This window comes from Corvus hawaiiensis, chromosome 1 (genome assembly GCF_020740725.1).
Source record: "Corvus hawaiiensis isolate bCorHaw1 chromosome 1, bCorHaw1.pri.cur, whole genome shotgun sequence".
Lineage (NCBI taxonomy): Eukaryota > Metazoa > Chordata > Aves > Passeriformes > Corvidae > Corvus > Corvus hawaiiensis.
Genome location: NC_063213.1, coordinates 67,162,778 through 67,177,312, shown reverse-complemented (window position 1 = coordinate 67,177,312; position 14,535 = coordinate 67,162,778). Strand labels below are relative to the sequence as shown.

The window sequence follows — 14,535 nt, the reverse complement described above, 5'->3', positions numbered from 1 at the left end:
GAAGAATTTGTTTAAATAAAATTGCAGGGTTGTAAGAATGTTAAACTAATTCTCTAATGTTCTGTGCATTGTCTGGGGAATTTTGGCTTTGCATCATTTGCTGTACTGAAGTAGTGAAAAAATATTCTATTAGAAGTATTTTGGAATGTGTTAACATGTATTTTAGCTTTGGAAACCCCGCCTGTGTTTAATGACAACTAAATATGCTTTTAGAATAGCTACACTCTCCTGCGTTCTCTCCCTGAAACTGCTCCCAAATTCTACATTCTTCCTCACTTAGTAGAATTCTTTATCTTTGTCTTGCAAAGGGAGTTCAGTTTGCTGTTATTCTGATTGGTTGGCACCCGCATTTTAGTGTGTGTGTCCATGTTAATCATTGGTGATAAAATACCATGGATGAAAGTGTATGTGGGTTACTTGCGTATAGAGGAATGTAAAGTCTTGAACTGATCTCCCTTTAGCATTTGTATTTACGTGTGTGAAAATGGGGAAAACTGTAAGAAAATGGCAGGAAGAGAAATACTCCCTGTCCTTCCCAGAGTGCACCAAAAATACCAATTATACCTCCAGAATCCAAAGATCCCAAAAGAAGAGGTCCAGAAGAAAGTAATTTCTGTGCAAGTGTTATTCTTTCTAGACCTGCTTCTCCTTTATATATTAGATGGTATTTTACTTAGCAAAGTATCATTAAGTATCAGCAAATTGAAAAGGCAAGTCCTCAGCCTTACTCTCCCTGTGAGGCGGAAAACAGGGAGTGTCTCACTCCCAGTCGACAGTCTCTGATGAGATCGCTCCCAGCAGGACTCTCCTCTCCCCCAGTTTAGCCCATTTTCTCCCCCTCAGCATCCTATCAGTCTGAAAAAGATCAGCTATGCTGCAGCAGGGAGAAAGACTTATCTCACTATCCTCTTTCTCTTGTCGCTAAGTAATCCTGTGTGAAGAAAGGAGAAAATTGCATTATTACAGGAATTTCTTGCTAGGGAGCACTACAAGCTTAGATTTATGAGAGTCCCCATCCTGTATCATGAACCCAGTATTTTAAGTGCTGGACAAATAAGTTTCTTGCTCCTAAAATCTTAAAGTCCCAGAAGGGAAGGAGGTCACAGGGATTTGTCATTAAACACAGACAGGGACATGACTAAACCTTCGCAATCTCAGAGTTTCGGCTTGTCTCGCAGTGTATTATCCCTCAGCCCAAGATCATCCCTCCCTCAAATGTAAAATTGTACTTTCAATTAAGTAATTCCAGTAGAAACAATTTATATTTTACTTCCATGAGGTAATCTTCTCTTGTAAGTGTGCACTGGCAAAGTTCTGCTTCTGATTTTTTTGTGCGTGCTGGGCTTTTCACACATCTGGAACAGCTGTTATCCTAGCAAACGGCTTTTCTGCTGTCTTCATGCCTTCCCCAGTGCTGAGCAGGTCTAAAAAGATCTGTTCCATCTGTGGTCAGTTTCACAAACATTTTCTGTTCAAAGAAAGAAAATAACCAGAGTCTGATCATTGCATAAGTGTTTGAGGCCTTATCTTTATCAAAAATTGTAAGTGAGGATTAGTTCTCATTGGATTGCGAGTCAAGGATTAATTACACTGACCACAGATGGGCACGGTGCAAAGAATGTCGGTAAACTCCCCACACAGCTCCCAGAAAGTACTTTAATTATGGCCTGCATAAATTTCTATTCCAGTTTTCGGACTCCCTTAAGCAGAGACTACCAACTGTCCTAAATTGCTTGGTGGTTTGTTGAGGAGGAAACGTATCCTCTGTGGACTAAACTCATTACTGGGAGGTTTATTAGCAAGAAGGTAGTCTAAGTCCATTAATAAATGAGGAGTGAGGCAAAATCAATTATGATTTTAATATGACTGAACCACTAAGCTGCTTTTTTTTGAATCTATCATTTAAAGGGAAATTTAAAAGAGTATGGGCAATTAAGAAGCAATGAAGATCATAGCTGGTGTGGTTATTGATAAATGCAGGTAAGTAAATACCTGGTAAAATTACATGCAAAGATCAGCAATTACTTCATCTTAAGGAAATTTGTGAATGTACTGAATCACTAAGAGGTAGTTTTCAAAGCCAGACCCCTGGGCCCTGCATAAAATAGAGTATGTAAAGTTTACATTGTAAAGGGCAGTGGGAGTGAGCATCAGGATAGAGAAATACAGTCATTTAGCATCCAGTAAATGTAATCTGTCCAGTAAAATGATGGAGCTACAGAAAATCTGAAAAATGGTAGCAAACAATACTACATGTATAGGAAGTACCTGCTACAAACTGTGCCACAACAACTTGTGTAGTGCGGCTGTTCTCAGCTTTATGGCAGAAAGGGCAGACAAAAGGAAGAGAACAAAGGTCATATTTCTGAATGTTAAGAAAACATTAGAAGGTGTGCTTCACAAAATTGCCTTTGGAAAACAATGCCAGGTGGTAGGGATGGGAACACTGCTACATGGGCTGAAAGTGGTTAAAGGTTTCTAAAGTGAAAGTAGGAATGAATGACAACAGGTTTCTGACATGGGGAGTTTGAGTTTTTGCAGGAATTGTCATATGGCCTACTTTTCTACAGCATCTTTTTTAACAGTCTGGAAGATGGAATAAATAATATGTGAATACAATTTGGAAAAGATAGGAGGTAGAAAAGACCCAATAATAACAATCTGGAGATATTAATGATGCAAAGAGGAAATGTAGTCTAAGGACCACAGATGTACTGAAACAAAAGGGAGCTACAGAATGCAACTCACCACTTGGCAGTGTTTGTGTGGTACGGCACACTACTTCTGGAGCAAAAACCAAACCAAACCGGAAAAAAATCTCGGATGGGAACTAACAGCTGAGGTGAGAGTACAGTGTGTCTGCAAGTCGTCTGGGCATTGAGGGCAAAGGATGGGGCAATCGATCTGTGCAGACTCAAAACTTGGCTACAGGTCCACTCTGCACAGATATTTAAGGAAAAAAAACAAAAAACACCAAGCCCCATGATGAGACAGAGATGGAGAGTGGATGAAAGGAATTTAAACACCACCAAGAAGCCCAACTGCCCTGTTTCCACCAAGCCCTATGCCATTATCATATACGTACACTGATTTCTTCCTGCTGAGAGTCTTTGTAAGCCCATGTTTGCCATTCCCAGTTGTTGCTGAGTTCATTGTTGTATTTTCATACCTTTTAAATGTCATAGTTGAATATCAGATGTTAGGTGTTTATTATTTTTTATTTCTTTATGTCCTTTGTGGTTTTATACACAGAATTTTCTTTTTTTATGGGCTTTGAGTGTTTTCTGTGCACCCTCTTTCAAAGTTTTTCACTCATGCTCTCCAGTAGTTGAAGACTGACATTATGTGTTAATGGAAGCACATATTCCCAGTATCAAGCAGATAACTACATTTAAATCTGTTCTATCTATGTCCTGGTTGGATTCCTGAGCTGGTTCGGACAACAGACTTGATTAAAGTGAGGTTTTGATCCATTGTTCACATATACCAAGGAGAAGGCTCCCATTATATTCAGTCAATAGGGGTCAGTCTTGGAAAATTTTGCAAGACTTGAATAGTCAACTAGGGAATTTTTTGTTGATTTCAGGAAGACCATTTTCAATAAATCTTTAAAAGGTAATTTTCATTGGTTCTTGTTGCTTTGTTAGAAGGTCTTATTGAACTTCAGGGTAGGATTTTTCCTTTTAGATCTTTGAAATGATGAAATTTGGACTGCTGACATTCTTGATGGATTTATAAGGAAATATGACCAGCTGTAATTAATGGAATGCCATGCTATATTAATTTTCTCTACCTAAATATTAGAAGAACATTTTCTTTGTCCTGGTTGAATGGTTTAGTTACACTGGCTGAAATGTTTATGTTCTTATTGTAGTCTTTTGCTAAACATTTAGTTTAAAAGATTACTTCCTGGAACAATTTTTACTAAAATAAACCTGGTAGCATGAAAATTTTCTAAAAGTATATGTAACATTTATGGTTAAACAGAATCTATGAAAAAAGCTCTGTTACTGGTTTAGCAATAATAAGGGTCAAATTCTTCTGGTTTGAGTTTTGTAATCTCAGTAATTTCACATGACAGAACTTTTTACAGCAATCAGCTGATTGCTCTTCATGACCATAAACTTAGTTCTCCATGGAGAGATGAAAACATCTGTGAGTTTTATGCTGAATTTTGCCATCAAACAATTGGATTCTGGAAAACATAAACTGAATTAATTTCTATGATAAGAAGCTAGCTTCTCTGAATACCGCGTTAAAGCCAGTGGGGATCTGCCTCTGAAAGTGTCGAAATAAACTAACAATAAATCAAAAGCCATGCAAAGCAAAACTGGAAAATTTCATCAAGCTTTAAAAAAAAATGTATTGGTGTCAACAACCTTGGAGATGATGACCGAGAAGGGGCATTTTAATTAAACAGGTCTGAGTAGGTGAAACCTCTTGAAAGTCTGAGAGTTAGAAATGCAGTTTACAGCTATTAACATCTTTTTGAGATTTCAATGCAAACATCCCTTCTAGCAAAAAGATCATCAAGTACAGTTACACTGAGTGGTATTCACCCAAAGAAAATAGTGGAATGTAGTGAAGTCACATGTCATCCTCTGATCAAAGTTCATGAATAAGGTGCCTCAACACAGCACCCAGAGTGCAAATATGCAAATATGGAATGAGCTCTGATTTTGTTCTCTATCTGTTTAAATTATGTTTGTCATTTTTACATAAGCTTTGGTGTAGCATCTATTTTTATCACGTGTACAGTTTTCTTTGATGCAATCTCTCCCCAGCCATTAAAACTTCTATCTTTTGACTTATTTCTGAGTTATTTTTAATCACCTGTAAAAATGACACATGACATAAACTTGACCTCTCCCATCGCTGGGTACTATCAGCATGATAATAAAACAGAATTACAGAATCACAGAACAGTTTGGGCTGGAAGGCAGCTTTAAAGGTCATCCAGTCCAACCTCCCTGCAATGAGCAGGGGCATCTTCAACTAGACCAGATTGCTCAGAGCCCTTGAATATTTCCAGGGATGGGGCATCCACAACTTCTCTGGGCAACGTTTCAGTGTTTTACCACTCCTTTTGTAAAAAAAATTGCCTTACATCTAATCTAAACCAACCCTCCTTTAGTTTTAAACCATTATCCTTGTTCTATCACAATATATCCTACTAAAAGGTTTGTCGTCATCTTTCTTATAGGTCCCCTTTTAGGTACCTGAAAGTTGCTCTAAGGTCTCCCTGGAGCCTTTTCTTCTCCAGGCTGAATAGTCCCAACTCTCTCAGCCTGTCTTCATAGGAGAGGCACTCCAGCCCTCTATTTTTATGGCCTCCTCTGGACTCACTCCAACAAGTCCATGGACTCAGGACTCCAGGTGGGTCTCATGATGATGGAAACATATGAAAATATCAAGATATCACTTGCCAAATAAGTTGCCTCAACATGATATGCCAGTATTTGGATGGTCCAGCCATGACACAGCAGGAGGTGCAGAGGGAAGCTTAAGCTGAATAATCGTGCTTGGTTTAGGCAATGCCTCTCTGGCTGGATACCAGTACTGACTTTTTTCATAAAGTGAAGGCTTGGGTTTGCACCATCCAACCCACAGATGCTGGCTGAGGTGACTGCTTGCTTTCCAGACTGAGGCTGCTGTCCTCCTGGTGGAGGCATTTCCAGGCTCCAGCATCATTTCCCAGTCTAATATTTTCACACCAGCCCATTACTATGTGTCAGTTCAAAGTGATTGCTGGTGATGTGAGCTAGTACATGGGCTCCTCTTTCTTATGTTCTTTAAAGGTGTTTCCATGTAGTTTCCACACAGATGTGACATTGCAGCAAGGAAAAGAGTTGGGGGTTGGAATCTTGTTAAAGTAGGACTGAACAAACTTCTCCACAACTAAACATGCTCTTTTTTGCTTTTCAAGTGAAGTGTAGAAATAAATGTGACTAACCATATCATTAAACAAGCAAAGTAAACCACATTTTCACCTGAAAACTTGGTACTTGCTTTTTGATTTTTGTGTGGTTTGTTTGGTTTTTTTGTTCTGAAATGAAGAACATTTGAAAGTTTATTTGTGCTCTTTGTTTCTTGACTGTCAACTACAGTGTTGGCCTTATAAGCAAATGAGGATGCCACTGCTTACTATGTAGTGCAAGAGCTGATGATGATGATGAAAGAAGTTGAAGCTAGAAGGGACAATAAAAAGTGTTATGAGGTCAAGCTGGAATGATTGTCTTGTTGCTTCCTCAGAAATCCCATGTACATTAGCAGATGAGTTGGGACACCTTCCCATCTTAACCACAAACCAAGAGCAATCTGAGCAGAGGCTTTCTGCATAGAGTGTAATGATGAGGGACTTGTGATCTAACACCACCCATGGGACACGAAGAATTTATCCTATTGAATTGAAGGTCCCAAGAATTGAAGGTTCAATCTTCATTTGAGTTAGAACCTGTAGGAGCTGGGGAAAAGTGATCTTAATTTTAAAGGTTGCAGTTCTCAACAGCAGAAAGACTGATTGATAGATTGATTGATTTCTTATTTTAATATTTTTAAGAAATTTTTTTATTTAGGGAAATGAGTGTTGTATCTTACAATACTCTTGCTTAAACAGCATATACATAAACTTGAGAGTATTAAGTGAGGCTGTTTATAATTTTCACACATATATTTTCATATGTATATTTTTCTGATCACCATTAGGATTATTACCAGTGTTGCTCCTGCACTCTTGTCATGGTTTAATCCCAGCCAACAACCAAATCCCACTCAGCCATATGTTTACTTCCACACCAGTGGGATCAGAGAGAGAATTGGAAGGGTAAAAGCAGGAAAACTTGTGGGCTGACATAAAGACAATTTAACAGGAAAAGCAAAGCAAGGAATTCATTTACTGCTTCCCATGGGCAGGCAGGTGTTCAGCAATCTTCAGGAGAGCAGGGCCCCATCACAAGCAAGAGGTACTTGGAAAGACAAACATCTTCAAACATCTCTCCTTTTCCTTCTTCCCCTCAGCCTTACATACTGATACATATGATAGGGAATATATCTTTGGTCAGTTTGGATCACCTGTCCTGGCTGTGTCTCCTCCCAACCCCCAAATCCCTCTCCAGTATGGCAGTACAAAAGCAGAAAAGGTCTTGTCTCTGTGCAAACCCTGCTCAGCAGTAACAAAAACATCTCTGTGTTATCAACCCTGTGTTCAGCACAAATCCAGAACATAGTCCCATGCTGGCCAGCATGAAGAAAATTAACTCTACCCCAGCCAACACCAGCACAACTCTGTACCACTTTGCTCTGAAATTGGTACCTAGTTCAAAGCAATTTGCTAAAGGCAGAGTGGGAACTGATCCCACAGGATGGAATATACTGGAGCTTCCTGGTTTACAGATAAAGTTTTTACCTATTTACACTTTGGCCATTCCCCTTAGCACTTAATTTAAATTTTACCTCTTTCTCTTTCAGTAGATGAGTTTTGTGCTGTTGTGAGAGCTATGAAACAAGAAGTATGCAGCCTGATAGCTACCATACTGTCCAAAAATACCTTTTATATATTGATTTATACAGCACAAAATGTGCATCTATAAATACATGTATGTACATATATATCCATCTATACACAAGTGAGACAACTCTGTATTTTTTATGAAAGATCAAAGCATATGTTTGGTTAAAAGAAATGCAGGTCTTAAGACATACTAATACTGGGAGCTACAGGAAGTCTTGTTGGATCAAAAAGGGGAAGCAACATGTGCAGTGTTTTAGCCAGTTTCCTTTGCAAAGGCATACGCCCAGATCAGGTGTGTAATGAACATGTCAGAAACCTGATTTGTGCATTTATTTTGGAAATAGTTGCATGTGCAGTCACTTCAATGTTCACCATTCTGTTCTGCCTCTGCAAATGAGATGACAGAAGTTTCACATCTTGTGCTGTCTAGACATCTTCTGAAATTCAGTCTTAAATTTGGTAAATACCTTTCTTGAATTAAGGGTCTTTGACAACTTCTGTATTTATTTTTGATAGAGTGATTGTCTCTTCTCTTGTTTGGCTACACACACAACCACACACCCACACCCTCCCCCCTCCCAGACCACCTCCCCCAAACCTGTTTAAGTAAATGTGTTCTAGAAACTTTGTAAAGATAAAATGTAAATTACTATTATTCAGACTGGCAGGTTATTTTAAACAATATTGTCTTATAATTCAAGCTGTGCAGATGCTACCTAGAATGTCAGAATAGCCTCTGCAATCAAAAACTTGATGATTCATGATCTCTGTGTCTTTTAGAGACTTTTTGTAACACAGGGCAGGACTGGGAGTTTAAGTTTCGAAGGAGCATTGTTAATCTCAGGATAATTCTATATTTATATCCTTTTTTTTTACGGAGGTTTTCTACTTGGGTGATTAAAGCATCAAAACCTGCTCTGAGGCTAGCTCTATTTCAGGGCTCTAAAGAAACTCACCACTGAATGAAAATCATTTCAGGAACAATTAGAGAAAAGGTCCGCATAAATTCTTCCTGTATCTAGGGCATTAGCATCACCCAAGTGTCTCTTGCTTACAGTACGTTGTGACAAAGTAAAAGCTATTTCAGCTGTTATACTGTGATGGCTGTTATTTATGGAACATAAAAGGATACTGAAATACAAAAGGGTTTGAAAAGACCAGGGTAAGATCAGATAAAAAAAAATGAGAGAGAAACAGGCATCTTGGGATGGTAACAACCCTGCCATGTACTGACAGGGAGGTTGTATATTTTTAGAATATACTGAAAGGAATGGTGCTTTTACTTAGGTTTTTATGGTTTACCATGAGATGCAATTTTCTGGCCTTATATGCAGTTGTAACAAAAGTCAGAGAGATTTTATGATAGCTGCCAGAGTTCATAAATGATGGCATACACTAAAATATTTATAGAACTGTAAAATCTTGATTTCTCTCTGGTTTAGCAGATGGGGTCCTAAAACTGGTTCCCAGATTGTCACATTTCTTTACCCTTTGATGACAATGAAGTCTGTTATCACTTTCTTTCCCCCTCTGGAAAGCAAGTTCACTAGTGTAATCAAGTTCATACTTCTATCCAATTATACACACCAGGATCTCATGAATTAAGATGTGTCAGCCATATAAGATTTGTAATTATTCAAGGCAAAGGGCCTATTGTTAAACACCAGGATCTGAGGAGCCTTGCCATGTCTCTGACCAATGACCATTGACTCATGTTAGTATAATTGCTGGTAAAAATCTGCTTCCTGGTCATTAGGCTGCATCCACACAGCACAGACAAATGCTACTTATACAACAGAAGTGGTGAACTTAGGTGCCTGCTTGGTACAAAGCAGCAATATACCACAGCTATTTGCTTCTCTTCAGGATGTTTTGTTGTCCTCAGAGAAAATCCCTGTAGCACTGCTAAACTCAGCTGTACTTCAGAATGAAAATTGATGGTTGGGGTAGCAGAAGCAGAATAAACAATCTCTGAAGCAGAATTTTTCCATTGCTGATCAGGATTTACTCCACATTAAAAGATTTTTCATTAAAATTGGAGATGCTGAAGAGAAAACATCAAGTAATGTCCCTTCTCTGTTGTATGTTCATGAGAGAGTTTCTAGGCTTTTTGCAGATAGTCAATGAATGAACGTGCAGTACCTACATATATACATATTTTATTGCAATAATTGTCTGAATATTTACAAGATAGAAAAGTAAAACAGGACTTTGGGTCCCATCAGTCCAGAAAAGCTGGAAATATCTTCACTGCTGAACTTAGAGCATCAGGCAAAGTATAAATTAACAAAACAGGGAATCAAGAAGGGAGGATCAAGAGACGTAAAAATGGAGTGACAAATATTTTTTTTAAAGCTCAAAGTCATCTCAATCTCGTGTCATGTTTCTGTATTTAAACAAATACAAAAATATGAACACCAAAATAATTAAGAATCTAAATGCATTTTGATTTTGGCATATTATTAATAGTATCTACTGGCATTATGCCTATAGAGGTGGAAGACATGACAACCAGGGCCACATACCTGAATGCCACGGAGAATTGTAGCAAATTTGAATACTAGGGTTCAGAGTTAGTTCTTCTAAAAGATCCCAGTGCAAAGCACAGCTTCACCAACAGAAGCAAATCCATTTGTAATGGCTGAGAATGTGGACAAGGTAATGGGTGGGATTATTCTGGGATTTCCTTAAAATGATTTGTATGGGGTTTTTTTTAAAACGGAAAAAAGCTTTATTTCTTAGCTTACAGTTCCTAGTTGCCTGACTTCCCACCTTTTGGGTTTTCTTTTCCTTTTTCTATTTTGATCAGTAGAACAGAAGAACAAATAAATGATGAATAAAAAGAGAACAGGGAAAACACAGAAGTTAGAGAAATATCTCTTATTCAGATTCCGTAAGCAGAGCTTTTATGCAAACTGCAGTGATTAGTATTTTCATTTATGTAGGAAATATTTATTTCTTCAATAAAGTGACTTGTTTCCAAAAACACTGTATTTTTTCCTCTCTCTACCTCTCTCCTTCTCTCTTTTTATGTGTCTCCTAGCACCTTTTTGTCTTAGAAAAACCCATGACTTTTTAAAATAGCTAGAATAACAACAATAAATAACAATGTCTCTTATTTTTTTATGTCATTTATGAAAATTATCTTATTGAGTATTTATAAGGTTTGGTCTATTTGTGTGGATTTGAGGATTACTTTTACCAGATGGCCTTATCTAGACATTGTTTTCCTTTAACTTCTGCATACATTACCTCACCAGCTTGATTTCAAGTCAGACATTAGGTATTGACGCATAAGGTATTGAGAAAAGAGCTGGAAATTCATTGATGGCTGCATTGCCAATGGAAACCTATCTTTGATATGCTGGTGAGTTTGGTTTGGTAGGAAAACCTGAGGCTGTTAAGTTCATTTTCATTCACCTGTTGTCTTTTGGAGGTAGAAATAGACTGTTAGATGATAGGCAGCATTCCATGTGTTGCACAGAATGTGTGCAGTTGTGTCTTTCTTACGAAGGAGACTTATGACCACATGAGAACCAAAAATGCCTGACCATTGGCTCTAAATCTGCTTGTCAGAGCTTTCAAACATCTTCCAAGTGGCACTGATGGTTTCTTATTTTTATTCCTTATCAGAAAACAGAGTGTGAAGTCTGAATTATAGCTGTGATACCGTAAGTACTGAATACCTCTTTATCCAGTGGTTGATAGGGGGACATACTCGTCATCAACAGTAGGAGAACTGCAGGAAAAGTAGGAAATGCATCTTCCTTTGGGAGAAGATGGGTTGAGACTGGCGCTAGTCAGCCAGGTTTCTTTGATGTGGTAAGAGTGAAGACCCATACACCTAGCTTCCATTTCTTCAACTGTACTTAATTAATTCTTGGGCATGGACTCTGAGGTCATGAACATGTATATCTGGCATACCTTTTTAAAAATTATGTTCAGTTTGGGCATATGAACCTGCAAACCCCAAGCTGTATACAGTTTCTCCACCTTGAGCAGGAACTCCCAAAAAAACCCCAACAAACCCAGCTCCTTTTTTGTGTTAGTCTGCATCTCTAGTGAACAGCAAGGTAACTTCTGTAGAACTCTCCATTTTATGACCCCAAATACATTCTTCCTGCATCCTAGCTGCTTGTCTGAATTAAAGTTGATTGAACTTAATTTCTAGCCTAAACAAGTTGCTTGGTTCCACTAAAGAGAAGGCCAGCACTGCCAGAGGATGACTCGTCCCATCCTGAAATGCATCTTATATAATTTGCTTAGATTATTTGATGGGAATTCAAGTAATTTATGTCAAGTAAGAAGAATATTTTTAGGTCTGAGATGTGTTGGAAAGTCTAAGGTTTAACTTCTTGAAATACTATATGATCTTTTTATCATTCTGGATACCCTGATTGCTGTGCAATTTACAGTGTGGTATTGTTCACTTGAGGCATTAAAATAAAGGGTGCTATACATTAGAGCTACTATGACACTATTTTAATTGTAAAAATAGATTTTGATATTTGGCTTTGCATGCTTTTTGCCTTGCTTTCCTTGGCCTTTAGTGATCTTCTTCACAGTAAGGTACTGATTGTTCATGAAATACTACATAATAATTGTATATAATAGTACTGTATAATGTAGAAGAATGAAGTATATAAGATTAGTATAAAGTAGCATGTAATACACAATATTCTGTGTATATAATTATGGAAAATTTGTTACTGAGCCTAATACCTGCTTTTGTTTGACATAGTTTTGACAAAAATCTTATTATTTTTGCATAATTTTTAATTTTGATCTGGAACATTACTACTCTCAGCCATGCACACACTCAAAAATTATGAAGTGTCTGGATCTTTCACAATAAAAGAGCCATATACATGGAAAAAATACTGGAACCTAAGAAAATCCTCAAAAATATCTGTCATAAAAATATAAGTAAAACCAGAAAAAAATACTTTAAAGGTATTCAAACTAATGCTACAGTATTGCTTTGAAATACAATGTGCTATTTCACAGGTGGTGCATATTTTTCACACTTAGGTCTAGATGCCTTAGAACAAAACTTTGTATCACACGATATTTCATGCTTGTGCTTTGAGGTGTGAATTCAGCCCCTGGCGCATGGTGTGACAAGAAAGTTTTTCAGCTTCAGCAGTACAACTGGAACAGATAATGTGATGAAATGTACTAGACTATGTGTGTTTGGGCGGTTGTGTGTTCAAAAAGTACAGGTGCAGAACATAGGGAATTTTGAGAGAATAAAGTATTATGAAATGTCATTGTATATCTTGACAGGAATTTTTAGCATTGTAACTGTCATGCAAGAAAAGTCTGTCAGTCTTCCATAAAATCCTGAAACATTTGTAAAATTGCTTTACATAGTTTATTGTGGTCAATACGGTATGGAAAATTAAACAAAGTGTTCTTGCTGGAAGCTAATGAGAAAGTATGAATTGAGTGCATTTCCTCCCATTGGTGTAGCTCTAGGTTGATGTTCTTACTGTGTGCTAGAATTACCACATTCTTTTCGTAACACATTTGTAGGTGGTGAGATACTAAACATGATAGTGAGATTATCTTAAATAAAAATTTGAGAGAAAAAACTATACAAAAGCCTGCAAAGTGGGTCATAGGCTTCACAGTTATGGTCAAAAAATTATTTTAGATTTGGTGGATAAAACCTTGGTCCCAGTGAAAGTTTTAACATTGACCTCAATTGAGATTAAATGCACAGGGAATGCATGCAGCCAGTGACTTCAGAGGTATCCACAACCACACATAGGAGGGGGGAAAAAATTTCCCATCTATGCTCACCATGTAACTGATTAAATAATGTCTCTGGACACTTTTATTTTGAACATGACTAGAGGTGAAGTCATTACATTTCAACCAGCAATGAGGTGAAGCCCTCACACTCAGTCTAACAGGAAACAAGTCTCCTAGACAGAAGCATCTGATTATTCCAACCATTTTTATAAAGTTCAGCAAATCTGTTCTTTTGCTGGATGTACAGTCCTTTCTTTGCCAATATTTCCCAGCCATCCCTGGGAACAGTGCATGGCTGGTAAATCAACACAATTATTATTCTATTCCATAGGACATACAGTGATACACATTTATATGCCAACATTTTCTTCCTTGTTGCCCCGGCAAGAGCTGGGAAATGATTTATAAGGATGCAGAAGTGCTGGCACAGATGTTATACAGCCTCAGCATGTTTGCAGTGCACAGCGTGGCAGACTATTCTGGAAGTGTTGATGCACAGGTAGGGCAGGAGGCAGCCTGTGTGCCAGCGGTGCCCTCCCAGTTCCCACGTGGGGCAAACTCTGGCCCTGCTGCTGGCAAACATATTTGGCATCCATCTTCCTAACAGGCCATTTCTGCATGCTGCACTTTGGGGAGGAGGATTGTTTGGTTCTTGTAATTAGTTGCTTCTGTTGAATTTCTAATGGACCTGTGGGCCATAAAAATCTATCTGTTGTGGAACAGTTGGCAGCTCCATTTTGCAAGTCTACTTTTTTTCCCCTCTCTTCCCTGCCTATCACCCCCACAGAGGAGGCTTGGAGACTGACTGGATACAAAGAATAAAAATGTATTTTGCTACGGGAACTGTCTTCCTTCTTCTTCAGAAAGCTTGACACTATTGGGAAGTTTTGTTTTTGCATGTAAGTATTATCAGAGCAAATGAAGACAATCAAATCACTAAAACACTTCCAAGGACAGGGCATCCAGAACTTCTCTGGGCAACGTCTTCTAGTGTCTAACTACTGAGATTATTACTATTAAGATGATTAAAAAAAAAGTTCTACATAGGACATAAGTCAAGGCAAAATATTACATTCCTCTCATCAGGATTAAAAATAGATACATAAAACTGAAGCACAAAAACAAAGTACTGTAACTCCTGATTTCATGAATATTGGTATAAACTTGAGGAGATTAGTCCTCCGTGAGCTTCAAAAAACAAGGGCCTAGATTTTGGGGACATTACTGCTGGAGAGATTACTGCTTTAATGCAGTGGGTCCATTTTAGG

General features: G+C 37.9%; 1 long non-coding RNA gene across 1 annotated transcript in view; it reads right to left on the bottom strand.

Moving 5' to 3' along the window:
• Positions 1-869: 869 nt before the first annotated feature.
• Positions 870-14,535, bottom strand: part of LOC125335253 — a 51,255-nt gene continuing 37,589 nt past the window's right edge. The window contains exon 4 of the long non-coding RNA XR_007207396.1: positions 870-1,468. This is a non-coding gene — a long non-coding RNA (uncharacterized LOC125335253). The remainder of the gene's footprint in view (positions 1,469-14,535) is intronic.